Here is a 16,662-nt window from a genome sequence, read left to right on the forward strand (position 1 = left end):
GATCATCTGTCTACCTGATGGTGGACATCTTTCACAGTCTCACATGCAGCTACTATAGATGGCCTTACTTGTTGGTAACTGCAGATAAAGGCATGTAGGAAGGACCTTGTCCTTCCATCTGTCCTTTCTGGATTCAGTTTTCTCTTGTTGACTTTGGGACATCTGGTTTGGATCATGACTGTAGGTCTACCAGTAATCTCAGTTTTGGTCTTGGACAAAGTAGAGGTGGGAGTGGTGAGAAAGGCAAGTCCTAGGAAAGTCAAGGCACCAAAATACAGAAGTCTCTCTGACAGGTCTGCAAAAGCTAGACATGTGTGAATCAGCATCCAGCATCCTAATCATTACTCTTTCTCTCTCTCTCTCTCTCTCTCTCTCTCTCTCTCTCTCTCTCTCTCTCTCTCTCTCTCATATGTGTGTATCAGCACTCTAGTTAATTCTCTTTTTTTTTCCTTTCTTTTTTTCCCCTCCAGTGCTGGGGATTGAACCCAGGGCTTTGCATGCTTGGCAGTTGCTCTACCACTTGTCTTACACCCTCCAGCTCTTTTTGTTTTTATTTTGTTTTTATTGAGACAAGGTCTTGCCACTGCCTTTGCCCACACTGGCCTCAACCTTCTGAGTAACTGGGATTGCAGGCATGTGCCACCTCGCCTGGCTACCCTAGTTAATTCTTGCTGAGTGTGAGCTACTGCACTAGGAGCCAAACCACTGTGGATCCTTGGAATCCGTCCTTGTTTTGTTGACTCCACGCGTGTCGTAAGATGGTTAAGGATAATTTCTGGGAGCACTGTCCTCAGATAGCCCAGGCTGTGGCTTGGAGGCCCATCCTTCTGGTCAGCAGGAGTTATTTTGGGACCCTGGAGATCAGTGCAGGCTTGACTCTGGGACCTGGGGTAAATTGTTATCCAAGGTGTCTATCTTTGCCCTCCTATTAAAGCAGCCAGCAGAATTAGACTGGAAACCTGTGTATCTTTTGTGGTGTAAAATCTTTGTTTTTCTGGCATCGACAGAGGGTGTATGTGACTTCACAGATGTAGGGATGCTTAGCTGTGTGTTTCTGTTCACTGTCTGTTATTTAGAATTGTGGGAAGGATGCTCTAGCACTTCCAGGTGTCTCGTCCTGTTCTTCTCATACTCGAAATTTATTTTAATCATTGAAGTGTCTGTTGGACAGGATTGCCCAGAAATGCCAGCATAGAAGGACCACCATGGGAAGCCTTGACTGTGTGCACCTGCTTAGCTGGAAAGCAAGTAAAGGTGCAAGATGGGTTTGTGTGTGGGGGGGTGGGGGGCCTGGGGGAGAGTGGGTAGGTGGGTCTTTGGTCTTTATCCAGTGTGGGTAGTGACTTTAGCTACTTTTCAGATGGATTTGACATATGAATGCTGATAATGGTGTCTACCAAGATACAGCTTACAGCCATTTCTGAAACTTATGATAAAAAGAGGATAAATTTTGCAAAGAACTTGCTTCTCTGACAGTTCCTGAGGAAATCTTGTTCCTGAGGTAGCAAAGGGAGTTCATTTCAGGGTGCTTCCCCTGGAGAGCTGCCAGAGGCTCTGCTGTGTTTCCATCTATGACCTGACAGCCAGACATTGCAGCACTCCTCAAGAAATAGGTTTTCTTTTTTTTCTTTCTGAGAGTGGGGCATCCTGGCAACAATATTACCCAGGGAGTTGCTGGAGCAGTAGTCTCTTAGGATTCATTCTATCTTGAGAGGAGGATTATTTTTTACAGAATTATAGTCTCAATTAAGAAAAGATGGAGGAGTGTAATAGCATGACTTGAGATTTATGATAAGAAGCACAACTCTGAGTAGTTACATGTGAAGCATTTCATGCTCTCCGTAATAACCGAACTGAAGGCTCAGTGGGGTGGGATTGAGAAGTGAGGAGGGTAACATTTCAAAAGTGCCCTTCTCTTTGTACTGACATGGGTTAATTTGACAGATTACTGCATAGAAAAACAAGTTGATGACCGAGGGTCTGCTATGTGCCTGATTGATGCAGGCGATTGCATCAGAGGATGATTACTTTCTTAGTTATTACATTCTTTAGATCCAGTGGAGGAAAAAATGTCCTTTGAAAAGGAACCAGATTCCGCAGATTTTGCAAACTTCAGAAATAAAACTCACCCGGCGCCAGCGGCTCATGCCTGTAATCCTGGCTATTCAAGAGGCAGAGATTAGGCGGATTGGTTCAAAGTCAGCCTCGGGCAAATAGTTCTCAAGACCCTATCTCAAAAAAGGAAACCATCACAAGAAAGGGTTGGCAGAGCGCCTCAAACAGTAAGAGTGCGTGCCTAGCGAGCATGAGTCCCTGAGTTCAAACTCCAGTGCCGCCAAAAAAAAATAGAAGAAAACCTTTTTGTGGTTATTTACTGATTCTGGATTTTGATAGTATAGGAGTAGATGGTCAGAGTAGATAAAAAATGGAATTTTATTTAAAAAATTTATTATCACTCTTATCACTGCTATCATTATTATTACTGTTTTGCACTGCTAGGGATTGAAGTTAGGGCCTTGTGTGTTCTAGGGATGTGCTCCTGCTATGGAGCTCCATTACATCTCCAGCAAAAAAAAAAAATCTATTTTTTAAAAGCAAAACCATTTTACATTCAGTTTCAGAATTGTACATGAATTTTATAATAAGAATCCAAATTGTACATACCTAAAAAAACTTTGGACTTTTAAGAATTTTAACATTGGGCTGGTAGAGTGGCTCACATGGTAGAGTGCATTCCTGGCACGTATGAGGACTCAAGTTTAAACCCCAATATTGCCAAAAAAAAAAAAGGAATTTTTGCATCATCCAGAGATTGTAGATTCTAGACCCTCAATTCCAACCCTTGTAATAAGAAGTTTTTGCTCACATGTATTTTAATATAATATCTCTTTATGCCATATAGTTTCTTACTTCTGGTGGTGCTTTTGAAAGAAATACCTTGGTAGCTTTTCCCTCTGCAGGGAAAAAGGGTATATTGGTCCATTTTTGGTTGCTGTCAAGAGATGCCTGAGACTGGGTAATATACAGAGAAAAGAAGAGGATTGTTTGGCTCATAGTTTTCAGGGCTATAAAATTCAAGCTCCTGTTACCCTCATCTATCTGACCTCTGGTAAGAGCCCCCTTGGCTGCATGTCAGCATGGCGAAGCAGGAGAAAGGGAAATGTCTACACACAGAAGTGGCCAGGCATGTGGGGAAGCCTCACTTTGTAACACAAACCTTTGTTAAGAACTCACCCTACAAGGCTAATCTTCATCCCTTTGAGAACAGGATCCTGGTGACCTTATTGCTTTGTACTAGCCCCACCTCTTAAAGGTCCTACCACATGGGCGATCAAGCTTCCAGCACATGCATCTTTGGGAAGCCCACCAAACCATAGCAAAGGGAGATACCACAGCAAAGGGTCTCACCCCGTCCATGAAACTAGATTGATTTAGCTCAATGACTGTGCGATCAAGGTGGATACTATTACTCTTTACCCAATCAGTCTAGTCCCAGAGCACTAGGGGGTGCAGAGGACCCAGTCCCAGCCACAGCAGTGAAATGCTGGTGTTGCTGAATTCCTAACCTTTAGGCTCCCCATGGGCAATAGCTGTCTCACAGTATTGTTAGGAAGACGTACAGATGTTCCTTGACTTACAGTGGGGTTATGTTGCCATCAACCCATTGTAAGTTGAAAATATCCCAAGTCAAAAATGCACGTAATACACCTAGCCTGTCAAGCATCCCGGCGTAGCCCAGCCTACCTTAAATGTTCTTGGAACACTTACATTGACATATAGTTGGACAAATTATAACTCAAGTAATTTATTGAATACTGTACTGAAAGTAAAGAACAGAATGGTTTTATGGGCTAGCTTGCTTGCTTTTGTGTCATTGTAAATTGAAAAATCATGAACTGTCCCATCAGAAACCAAGGACCAAAAACATCATAAATGTTCAACACAGCACTCTTGGTCCTACCTTTGGAACCTGGAACTTCCTTCCTGTTTGCCCAGCCCATTCCATGTTCTCTCGTTTCTAGTTTTGTTCTTCTGTCTCTGTCTTTTCTGTTCTCTACCTTCCTAGTTACTACGGCTTTGCTGAGCTCAACTCTTACATCTGCCTTTTGTGACTATTGTAGCTCCTAGTTATGTCCATCACACACTTGTGATAGTTAGACCCATACTGACCATGCTGCCCTGCAGTGGACACCAGCCCTAGGCCCCAGACCATGGGAGGGGGTGCAATGCTCAAGGTCTCCTTGACTTCTTCTTCCTGGCCCTGAAAGAAAGTGTACCCACCTACCAGCGAGGAAGTAAGTCAGGTGAGGGCATTCTTGGTTCAAAGTTAGCATGCAGCTAAATGATCATGGGGCTCCACTTGCCCAGGGTGGGCTCTTGGGGTTTCAATCCACAGACTCTGCCTCTCGGAGTGTGTTTTTCAGTGCAGTCTGTAACCCCTCCCAGGACAGCTGCCTGCCCACAGCTGCCCACCATGAGCAGGAGAGGGTCTGTTCTTGGAGAGGGGTGGAGCAAGCAGAGGTGGAGGAGAACCCTACCCTGGATTTGATTAAGCAGACCTGTTGGACCCTGTGATGGATGGAGGGATGGTTAAGACCAGTTGTTCAAGCAGATATACTCCCTCCCACCTTGAAGAGCCACGACTGTTAATGTCAGCATGCAGGGAACAGAAAATGTCTCATCAGTCATGGCTGCTGGAAGTGAGAGTGAGTGCCCCACCCTACTTCCTCCTGCACTTTTCCTGTCTCTGAGCACAGAAACTCCCTCTGTCCACTGCTCAGGCTACAGAGCTTGGCTTTGCTCTTTCACACACATCCTTCATCCAGAATCCACTACTTTTCCCCCGACAACATCCCCTGGGGTCTGTACACAGGATTTTGCTACCTGGGATCTTGACTTCCCTCTTTGCTCAGCTGCAGCTGGCTCTCCATAGAGGAGCCAAGTTGACGCTGTAAGCCAGAGGTCTGATCCTGCCGCCGGGCTCCTCTGCTCATGTGCAAATGGTGATGACCATCCTACTTTCTGGACAGCAAAGCAGCCTTCTCCCAATCTGCTCAGCCAGCTCCCTGATGGGGTGGAGGGTAGAAGGAGGGAGAGAGAAGGGTAAGAGAGAAGGAGAAAGGAGGAGGAGGAGGAAGGAGGAGGAGGTGGAAAATCCAAAGTATGGGAGAGAAGGTAAAACCAACTTTGAAAAACACTTCCCCCCACTTCTCTTGAGAGAGCTGCCTTGCTAGATTAAAGGCTCAAAGACGTGATAGGAGAAGGTAAAACGTCTGGCTTTGTGTAAAACCCAAACTTATTTTACTATAAAGCCTCTTCTGTTTTGTGGATTTGGAAGGAATTTGGGAACCCTCTCTCGTCTTCTGCTCTGCTTTGCTTGCTTCTTCATCAAGAGCACGTGTCCAAGCCCAACTCCAGGTTTAAATTCTGCACCTGCTGTTTCTGGCTTAGAAAAGATTCCTTTTCCCTTCTCAGCCTTGCCCACTACCAGTGACCCTGAGCGGTGAGCCCTCTAAGGAAACTAAATTCTTCCAATAAGCGTGAAAGATACCAGAATGTCACACTGACTCACTGTACAATTTCCAGCTATTTTTTCTAAAGTTCATATTTACTCCAGTTACAATCCTAGACACAATTGAATTCTGAATGTAATATCTTGGGGATGATCCAGTTTTATTTAGCATGTGTGGATGAGGAAGAATGTCAGCCAATCCAGACAGCAGTAGGTGGGAGAGCCAAAGAGAAATGGAGAAAGAGAGTTGTCATGCGCATAAGATCTTTGGAGAATTTGGGAGAAAATTCTGTTGGAGGGATTAGAGTTTTGGAAAGACTGTTGTTTTGAGGTATTACAGGCACTGATGAAGAAAATGCTTCATCAGCATTTGCAGAATGATGTAGAGGCTGCAAGAGCGAGAGAGATGGTTTCCCATTTTCCTTCCTTCCTAATGTGGGAAATGCATAAAATATTCCGAGGTCCAAGGAAAGGAGGTACTGGGAAGGGAGAGATCATATAGAGGTACAAAACAAAGAAAGGAATTATAGAGTGGACAGGAAGTAAAGGCTTGGACAGGAAGTAAAGGCTTGGACAGGAAGTAAAGGTTTGAACAGGAAGTAAAGGCTTGGACAGGAAGTAAAGGGTTGGACAGGAAGTAAAGGGTTGGACAGGAGTCAGTACTGCAGGAATTTGCCAGAGGAAGCACGTGGGGTCTGAGAAAGGAGAGGGGAGATAATCAATTCGCCCTGAAGTGGTGTCCACTTTCTGCAGGGAAGCATGGAGAAGATTAGGGTGGGGGAGGTTTAGGGCTATAGCAACAGCTGTTGTGGGGAGAGAGAAAGTAGCTGAGATGGATGGAAGATTGCAGAGAGCAGGGAGGTTCCTTCAGCGTGGTTTTGGTGGTTGCTGCTATCCTTTGTGTTGCCCAGGAAGCCACATAGTTCCTGGGTTTGATAACAGTTTTTCTCTGACCTGAGAAAAAGCTCATGTCAGGAAATCATAAAACTGTGCTGCTGTAGTTTGCATGTTATGTATCTTCCAAAGGCCCATATATTAAAGGCTTAGCCACCAGGATGGCCCTAGTGGGAGGTGGTAGAGCCTTTAAGAGGTGTGGCATTGTGGGAAGTCTTTATGCTCTTGAAGGGCATGGTAGGACCCCTTCCTGTCTTTTTTTGCTTCCCAGCCATGAGGTTGGCACTTTAGCTGTGACACACACTTCCACCACAATGTGCTGTCTCTCCCCAGACCCAGAAGCAGTGGGGCCAGTCAGTCCTGGACCGGAATCTCCATAAGTGTGAGCCAGAGTAACTTTTTTTGTCTTCATAAGTTGATTATAGTGATGGAAAGCTGGCTAACAGGTGCCATCCCTTCTCTTGTTTCATTAGAGTCCTGATCTTCAGTGTAAAGTAACTTGCATACCGCTCCCTCAAAGGGAACCAGCAGCTTACCCAAAGTTGTGAGTTATTCAAGTTATGCCAAGGACAAAAGGTTTTAATGATTCCTCAGAAAAAAACTTTATTTTTCAATCAAAATGGGTGTATTTTTCCATTTGAGTTTTTTGTTGTTTGTTTTTGGTGGTGGTGAAACTGGGGTTTGAATTCAGGGCCTGAACTTGCTAGGCAAGTGTTCTAACCCCAGCCTTTGAGTTATTTTAAACGAGAACAAAACCTCATGCAGCAAAATTGGATCTACTAGCTCCGGTCTTATCCCCGTCTACAGAACTCTTAGAAAAGAACGACAAAAACAGTGATCATATCTTGGTGAAGCTTACAATCCCGGCTCTCCTGTGAAGAACTGGAGCTTGAGGCCATGATTAGGATCCCCAGAAATAGTCTCCTAGTGTGATGATATTAGGTTAACCTAGGTGGTGATCACTGTTCATTTTGTTCAGTCTTCTATCTAGCTGGGTAATCTTTAACCTTCTAAACCTGGTTAAGAACAGTCATAAGATTGATTTCTTCTGTACTATATTACTTATCATTGGTACTATGGGTAAAGATTGACCAGTGATTCTTAATGGTTTCACAACTCACTGACTATGGCCAGGGGATGAGGGTACAATGACTAATGTCTTTCCCTACAGTTTCTTTGGCCAGTCATTGGTTAAATGACACATGTATGTCTACTACGGCACACAAGAACACATACTGAATGATTACACGAAGGAGGTATAGTTACGTGGGGAGATGTTTCCTGATTTATCCTGGGTTGGGCAGGTTGTGGGGCACTCTGCATGGTAACACAGCTAAGAAACAGATACGTCATGTTAGGCTCACTCTTGTCTCTCCAGGACCCTTCCAAAAAGTTTCTAGCCAACACATCATCTCCTGTGTCATAGAAGATGGAGTTATGAATCTTAAATGGATCTTTACCTCAAGGTAGAATGCTTTGATCCCAGAGTTACCCAATACTGCTCCCTCCTGCCCTCCTTTCCTGTGACTTCAGCTTCCTGACCTGCAGGGGTTTCATGTGGCTGCTGTCCTTGTCCTTGAGGTCCAGCTATATTTGCAGCATAGTGTCCCTGTGTCCTCATCTGAGATTGGGACAGTGGTGCTTACCTGTCCCACATACTTGGCTAGGCTTCAGTGTGTGAGTATGACGTTTACCTTGTCACCTGCACATGCCTACCTGTCGTATAGAGATGGTCACACCTGTGACTGTGGCCATAGAAAGGTCTGTGTATAGAGTTTGAGTTGATTATTTCCACCTCTGTTTACAGGACTATGCCATGGTGTCTTCCTTTGGTGATGCATTTGGGATGGAGTGGTTCTGGTGTGCTCTACATATTTTCTGTGCTTCTGTTTGCTCTGGCTTTCTCTTGACTGTCTGATGCATCTGGGTCACTCTGGGGGCTAGATTAGCAGTCTGCCTTGTGCCTCTGTGTCTGTGGAGACCTGAGTTTCAAGCAGCAGTGCTAGTGGTAAGGGGGCCTGGGAAGTGGAAATGAACTCCTAGCATTGGCCTCTCCTACTTTCATGAGCTGGATACCAACTTTGGAAGATTTTCATTGTAGTTCAGGGCTCTGGTTCCTGATTCAGGAAGAGCAGAGCTCCAGTTCTAACCACTCAGCTGTCCCATAGGCGTGACCACAGGCAAGTTACTGTTTTAATTCTCTGTCTCCTTGTTCATGGAACATCTCCACACTGGATGGCTGACCAGATTGAATGCCTCACACAGATGGAGGGAGAGTCATGAAGTGTGGTCTTGACAGAGTGGCACTCTGCTTAGTGGAGCCGTGTGCTCTGATTTACACCTGTGTTTCAGAGCCATTGAAACAAAATCACATCTGGATTTGAAAATCTGGTCCAGACCATAGCACTTAGGTGGAAGGGGCTGTTGATGCTTGACAAACAAATCTTTTTCAGAATGCCAGAAATATAGAGTCAAAGGTGACTGTATATATGGTCAGATGTAGACACCTATATTTGATAACCTGCAGTGTGAAATATGTGTGTGTGTGTGTGTGTGTGTGTGTATATGCGGGGATGGGGGGTGACATTCTGTACTGTAAGTGACTAGCTATGTACTCTTTCTCTCTGCCTTTGATACGTTGTAGATGAAAGGCAGACTTCAGAGTTCTAGGAGGAAGGGACTCTTTATATTTACATAGGAAAAAAAAAAGTAGATTTTTAAAAGGCAGAAAACACACCCGGTACAGCTCCCAGTGAGGATCTAGCCCTTAGGATTCAGTATGGCATCTTGAGTAACTAAGTGTGTTTATATTTGCACTTGGTCTTACATTTATATTTAAGTTTATACTTTATGTTTGCAGTTATATTTGAACTTATTTCTGTTTAAGTTTATATTTATAGTAGATCCTCCTATAAATGAGAAGTGATTCTATAAAGCATCCGCTGCATTTTCCTCCCAAGTTTCCCTCTGCAAATGTTATTACAAAGGAACAGTAATTTGAAGCAAAGAGACCAGAGTTTCTTTTCACACACGTGCTTCAAACCATAGTGTCCCTCGCAACCCCCCACCCTGAGCTGTTTGTGCTTGGACCATGATGTGAAAACCTGCGAGGTTATTGGGTTCTGGTTAAGACCATGGTTTCTGGACTGATGTCCCCTCCTTCAGGTCTCCTTACCAGCTTTCATTTTCCTCTCATGAACAGTGAGAATAATAACAGTGGATGCTGTGGGTGTGAGTATGTGCTAACCCCTACACAAATGTATACAAAACTTAGCCAAGTAACTGCTTAAAAAAAGTACTTGGAAATCCTTTTTTCTCCCTTGACAAATTATGATGACTTCTTTATGTTGGGAGGTGAGTGGACGTTGGGTTTTACTTAATTTCATCTTCAGTATTTTCTATTTTAAGAGTTTTCTCTGATTTTAGTATATATATTTTAACAAAAATTATGTCACTGAATTTTCCAAATTTGTTTGCCAATGCCTATAAATTTACGATCCATTTGAAACATCATTATCTTCCTTTTCTTTTGGTAAAATGTTATGTTTCTCTTGATTATGTTATTCTGAGATTTGTCTTTTATTATCTTTCTTGAGTTTTAATATGTTTCCTCTGCAATATTTTTCCCCAGGTACTGAGGGGTTTTGAATTCAGGGCCTTGCACTTGCTAGGCAAGGGCCCATGCATGATGCCTCCAGCTTCTGATTTGCTTTTGGCTGTTTCCTTCCTTGTAACTTACAAGTGGATTTGCATTGTTCATTTAACTTCTTTTTTTAATTTTATAAAAGATGCAAGTGCCATGGTGCTCATTTTCCTTTGTTTATTTCTCTTGCTCTATTATTTGTCTTGACACATGATGGTGTATATTGTCCTAATTGTCACAGGGCTGCTATTGTATCTTAATTTCTTCCTTAAACCAATTATTTAGGCCAGGGCTTGTTTGTAATTTTCAAGTGACGACGTTTTTCTTTTTTGAGATGCATATGTAATTAATTTCTAGGTTTGTTGTATTTGGCTGTGGCATGCAGCCCCTGGCCACATGGCCTGTGGTCCCAGTGTCAACACTGGGCCCCATGGAGTGCTGTCCTCAGCTTTAAGGAGTCCCAGAGGAAGTGGCCCAGATTCTAGGGTCACATTCTTTAGATGTTGGGGTCTTTGCATCTTTGCAATGTGTCCCCCTATTTTTTGTGGCTTGGTGAGTAAAAAATACTCTCACAGATGTTTTAAGTACTTGCAAATGCAAGTTTTTCATAAGTTTCCATTATTCTATTTTAATACACATAGGATCAGGCATTTCCCCCCTGGGCTGACCTTGAACTGCGATCCTCCTGATCTCAGCCTCCCAAACAAGCTAGGATGACAGGTGCCAGGCTAGCATCTGGCATTCTTGTCACCCCATTTTCATTTCTTCCTTGTCCCACATGATGAGTCAGTGTCTCCAACAGCAAGTGGGTTTTCTCCATTTCGCTCTCCTTCAGGGTCTGATGGTTTTTAATAGAAAATTTATTGAATCATAACACTCTTTCTACTAATTTTAGGTTTATGTATTTTGAAGCTTTGCTTTTTGGAGGGTAAAGGCTGAATGCTGTTTCTGTTTCTTATTAATTACTCTTTCACCAATGTATCGTGCCGTTAAAATTCGAATTAGTATTGCTTGATCTTAAATTGTACTGTGGTAGCACTGCCTCTGTTGTGTCCACACTTATGCTTCTTTTCATATCCTTGACCATGCTGTCTCTCTTGTCTCAGCTCTCCTTTTAAGTCCTTGCTATTTCAACTTGACCTGTGTTTTTTTTTTTTTGCATTAGAATAGGAGGTAATGGGGAGTCGACATTTATTGTTGCATGTCATCTATTTTTGCTTACAAATTGTTTCTGTGTCCAGTGTTTCTCCATTGCTCTGTTCTGTTCTTTGATGTTTAAAATATGATTAGTTTCTTTTTATCCTTTTATTAGAATTTAAAGTGCAAATACTGTGTTGTTAGCTTTATATATGATTATCTTAATATATCATGAATATTGCTTAATTATATTTTTCTTAACAAGAATAGGATTTTCCAGCCTTTATGGGATGGACAGCCATTTTCTCCCTTCCTTCCTTCCTTCCTTCCTTCCTTCCTTCCTTCCTTTCTTGCTTTCTTCCTTCCTTCCTTCCTCCCTCCCTCCCTCTTTTCCTTTCTTCCTTGATGATTTATTTCAATACATGAAGCTTCTCTGTTTAATAATTTTAAATTAAATTTTATTACTTTACCTGCTTAGCAACAATTATGCTATTTAGTCTACTTAGTCTTACAAATTTTCTTGAGTCTCTGTTATATATGCTGTTGTTCTGTGTCTTGCGGGAACAAGATGAGATTTGTAACTATCTAAAAAGTGAAATAAGATTAATGCCAGAGACCGACTTGTGTTTATGGTTTTCTGTAACAAAAAGCTGAAATGATCAACTTGTTCAAAATATACTGTGTGTGTCTATAAAATTTTTACAATGTAACTTCTTTGTACTATTAATGATAAAATTTTCAGTTTTTCTTAAAACTATGAAAGGTTTATTTTTTCTCACAGATTCAGAAGTTTTAGTCCATGATCAGTTGGATCCATTTTTTTGGAGGGGGTGAGATGAGGTGGTGCTTCAGTGGCTCAAGTACAAAGGGGTAGTGGTATGTTTACTTCACATAAGCCATGAAGCAAAGTGCCCTTCAAGGTCATGCCTTCAACGATCTCCCACTAAGCTTCACCACCCATCAGCACCAAGATGGAGACTAAGCCTTTACCACCTGAGTCTTCTTCATGGTTTTTGCGATGAAGAAGGTATGACAGGGCAATGAGCTAGGACTGCTTATGTTGAAGGTGTCATTCAGGCTACTTGTTTGATGGTCATCTGTGTATCCTGAGAGTCAAGAGTAGCATTTGAGGGATGCAGAGGAGAAACTACGAACAGCCATTTCTGGAGAGTACAGACTTCTTGAGGAAATACAGTAGAATATTGCAGTAGTGCATACATATCTTGGATCTTTGAGCCAACAAAATTAGAACACACCCACTTAGCACAGTTGTGTGACTTTTCTCCAGCCCCGTGCAGTTCCTGGGTACAGGAGGTCCTGAAAGTGGCTAGTTGAGTTTAAGCAGATGAGCTGTGTTTTTCTAAAATAAGACTTAACAGAAGAGACATTAAGAGCCATAGTGCTGCCTGAAAGTGGCCCTGGAGCTGCAGTGGGTCCTGAGCCAGACAGGAGAGGACTGAGGGTAAAGAGGAGCAGAAGTGTCCCTGAGCTAGAAGTGGTCTGGGTACGAGGAGAATGGGCCACCATCGGAGGTGTTTGAAGGAATGGGGTTCTTTTTCCAAGTGGAATTGCAACCTAGACACTGTCCACAAAACCCAAACCCTACCCCTGGCCTGTTTCCAAATTGTGGGTTGCAATCTGTTAATACTCCTTGAATCAAGTTAGTAGGTCATGGAAGGCTTTTTTAATCAGTAAAATGTTAGAGTTTATTACATAGATTCTTTTTAAAAATTTTTTTTGATTATCACATTATTGTTGTACTGGGGGTACATTGTGACATCTATCAAAGTACTTACAATATATCATAGTTGAATTCACCCCCTCTGCCGTTTTCCTTTATTCCTCCCTTCCTCCATTCCTGGAATAGGTTCAACAGGTCTCATTTTTCCATTTTCGTACATGATACATGATATTTCCACCACATTTTCCTCCCTACACCCTTTCCTTATATCCTTCGTCCTCCCCCTGTTCCAACCCCCAAGACAGGAGCTGTTTTTGCCTTCCTGTTCTCCATTTTGGAAGTAAAAAAAGACGTTTTTGTTTGTTGAAGATATCTTTACAGGGTGCTTCATTGTGACATTTCCATGTATATGTATATTATGACTCAAATTGGTTTATCACCTCTGATTTTTCTTTTCTTCCTTAGTTCTGTTCTCATGGTGATTTCAACAAGTTAAAAAATCCTATATTCATTTTTCTATAGGAAGTACATCATCATATTCACCTTCTTAACTTCCTTCTTTTACCCTCCCTCTCCCATTAGTGACCTCCCCTTAGCCTGACCTGTTTTTCATGATATTGCTTGGATTTGTATTGGGTCTATATTCCACATATGAGAGAAAACATGTAGCCTTTGGCTTTCTGAACCAGGCTAACTTCACTTAAGATGATGATCTCCAGTTCTGTCCTGCACACAACAAATTTTCACTTTTCTTTATGGCTGAATAAAATTCCATTGTATATAAATACCACATTTTCTTAGATTACACAGATTCTTAGCATACACTGAGCACATTGTCTTGGTCAATGAACAAGGTGAGCCTGGTTGGTCACAGACATGTCATTTGGTCACTTGCTTGTAGGCATCCCTCTTGATTTTTCTTTAGTAGACAATGACAGTTTGACCAATATCAGGATATATCAGTGAATGCTCTACAGTTCAGTCAGCACAATTCGCAGTTAGCTATGATGTCAAGTCCCTGCGAATAGCATCTACAGTCTGCCACAGTTTCCAGAGTTCAGTTAGGAACACCCCCAGCTTACTCTTCAGAAAAAGTGTTATTGGGTGCAACATTTTTCAAGTTTATGACAGTTGTAGAGTTTTAATTTAAGTGGTACAAATTGCCCTTAAAATGGAAAAAACAAAACATAACATCAAAAGAACAAAGACACGTTCAAGTTCAGCTGCTGGACCCAGAAGTGTAAATATTGACTTTGTTAAGAAAAATGTTGACTTTAGTATCAGCCAGCTTTTGACTTTGGCTGAACTATTTTTCTGAACTATAGTCTAATAAAGAAGTACAAACTTTATAATGAAGATTATTTAATTTTTTTATGATAAGGTCACAACTCAACTAAGATCAGACTTCTATACATTATTTACAGTAGCAGTCTTGCAAAGGAAGGCTTAACTGTCAATATTAAAAGGATGTGTGAAGCCAACATAGCAAGACAAACTTGTCAATAAGCCCCTTTAAACAAGAATGAGTAAAAGGCAATGGTCACTGACACACTTTTATAGTCATTCTTCAACTGTTAATGAGAACTTTATAAAGTGACTATATAACTATTGACTTATGAAACTTTCTTAGTATATATGTGCGGCATACCCCAATTGTGGTAAATCAGCTGATGATTTAAGACTTGAGCTATTTTAAGTAGCACAGTAGATCATCTGATGTGTTTAGCCATAGGACATTTAGAGGTGAGTGTTCTGATCAGGCAGGCCTGGTAAGGACAGATTGAGTAGTCCTTATCTGAAATGTGTGAGGACAGAAGTATTTCAGATTGTGGAATATTTGCATAGACTTTACCCATGGTACATCCCTAATCTGAAAATCCAAAATGTTACAAAATCTGAAAGTTTTTAAGCATCTTATTGGCTCTCAAAAATTTTCGGACTTTAGATATGGAATGCTCAACCTGTGTAGGCCTTCATAAAAGCACTGATTATGTCAGAGTTTTCCATCTTTGTCAGGTAGAAGTGGCAAAACAGTCTGGTGGAGGGCTTGCCATATGGGTCATGTTAACTTCAGGGACACCTGGGATGTATGGAGTTACAGAACCAGAAAAGGGCATTGAAGAACTGCAAACAGGTCCCAAGTGATGGAACATGATGGTGTTATTAAAAAAAATATATTTTGAAAGCACAAGAGTAAAATTTTGAATCACTGGTTTCTATATCTCTAAGCTTTGGTTTCCTAAGAAACCATGCTGAATCTTATGGCTGTATTAAAAAATTTGGTAGAAGTTGTTAATTTTATTAAAGGATGCTTATTATTAGCTATTTTTCCAATACAGTTTAAATTGGGGTAAACTCTATAAAACATAAAACTTACCATTTTGATCACTTTTAGGTCTGTAATTCAGTGGAATTAAGTATACACACAGCATTGTAGAACTATCACTGGTATGTCCAGAACTTAAAAAAAAAATCATCCCAAAGAAGAACCCGTATCTTTTAAACAGTTCCCTTTTCCCCAGTTGCTCCTGTGCTCTCAACTCCACTTTTGTCTCTAAAAATTTGCTTGTGATAACTGCTTCATATATGTGAGGTCACTGATATTCATTCTTTTGTGACTGGCCTTATTTATACTGCAATGTCTTCAAGTTTCATCCATGTTGTAGCATGTATCAGAATTTCATTCTTTAAAAATTTTTTTCTTCATTTATTCACATGTGTATACATTGTTTGGGTCATTTCTCCACCCTCCCCCCCCTCCCCCTTTCCCCCCCACCCTTCCTCCCTCCCCACTTCAGTTCCAGGCAGGTCCTGTTTTGTCCTTATCACTAATTTTCTTGAAGAAATGGCATAAGCATAAAAAGGAAGACAAAGCACTTTTGCTAGTTGAGTTAAGGACAGCTATACAGAGAGGTTCCTACTATTGGTTTCATGTACCCATGTGTTAGGACCATGTTGATTCAGCTCTTAACTGATCTTTTTAAGGCTGAGTAACTTTGCAGTGTATTTATATTTCACGTTAATTTGTTGATGGACACCTTGACTGCATCCTCCTTTTGGGTATTTTGAATAGTGCTGCTGTGACTATGGGTGTATAAGTGTCTTGAGTCCCTGCTCTTATTTCTTTTGGGTTATATGTTTGGAAGTGTAATTGTTGGACATATGTTAATTCTTCATTTCAGTTTTTGAGGAATCACCATCTGAGTTTCAACAGCAGCTGTCCTGCTTTACATTCACTCTAGCAATACATAAATGCTGTAATTTCATATATCCTTGCTTGTTATAACTCTCTGAGTTATAACTCTATTGAGTGTGAGTTAGTATCATACAGTGATTTTGATTTGCATTTCTTAAACATTGGTGCTATAGATCATCTTCACATGCTTATTGATCACTTGTATATCTTCTTTGGAGAAATCCTTTATGTAATTTTGAATTGGTTTGTGGTTTTCTTGTTGAGTTAATAGGGGTTCTTTATAAATTCTGGTTATTAATCGCTTATCAGATAAAGGATTTTCAAATATTTTGTCCCATTCTGTGGGTTGAGCTTTTTAGTCTTCTATCAGAAGACTGTTTTTTATGCACAAAAAGTTTTAATTTTGGTGAAAAACGGGTTTTTATTGTTATTGCTTCTACCATAGGTGTCACATCCTAGAAATGACTATCAATTTAGGGTCATGAAGATTTCTTTCCAGTGTTTTCTTCTGTGAGTCTTATTGTTTTGGCTCTTGCTTGTAAGTCTTTCATCCACATTGATTTCATTTATTTATGGAATAAGGCTAAGATCCACTGCGT

At 41.3% G+C, this 16,662-nt stretch overlaps 1 protein-coding gene across 8 annotated transcripts in view; it reads left to right on the forward strand.

Annotated features, from left to right (window-relative positions):
* The window catches only part of Grb10 (growth factor receptor bound protein 10), a 170,812-nt gene that overhangs the window by 39,218 nt on the left and 114,932 nt on the right, over positions 1-16,662 (forward strand). The window lies entirely within an intron of this gene.

This window comes from Castor canadensis, chromosome 2, assembly GCF_047511655.1.
Source record: "Castor canadensis chromosome 2, mCasCan1.hap1v2, whole genome shotgun sequence".
NCBI lineage: Eukaryota > Metazoa > Chordata > Mammalia > Rodentia > Castoridae > Castor > Castor canadensis.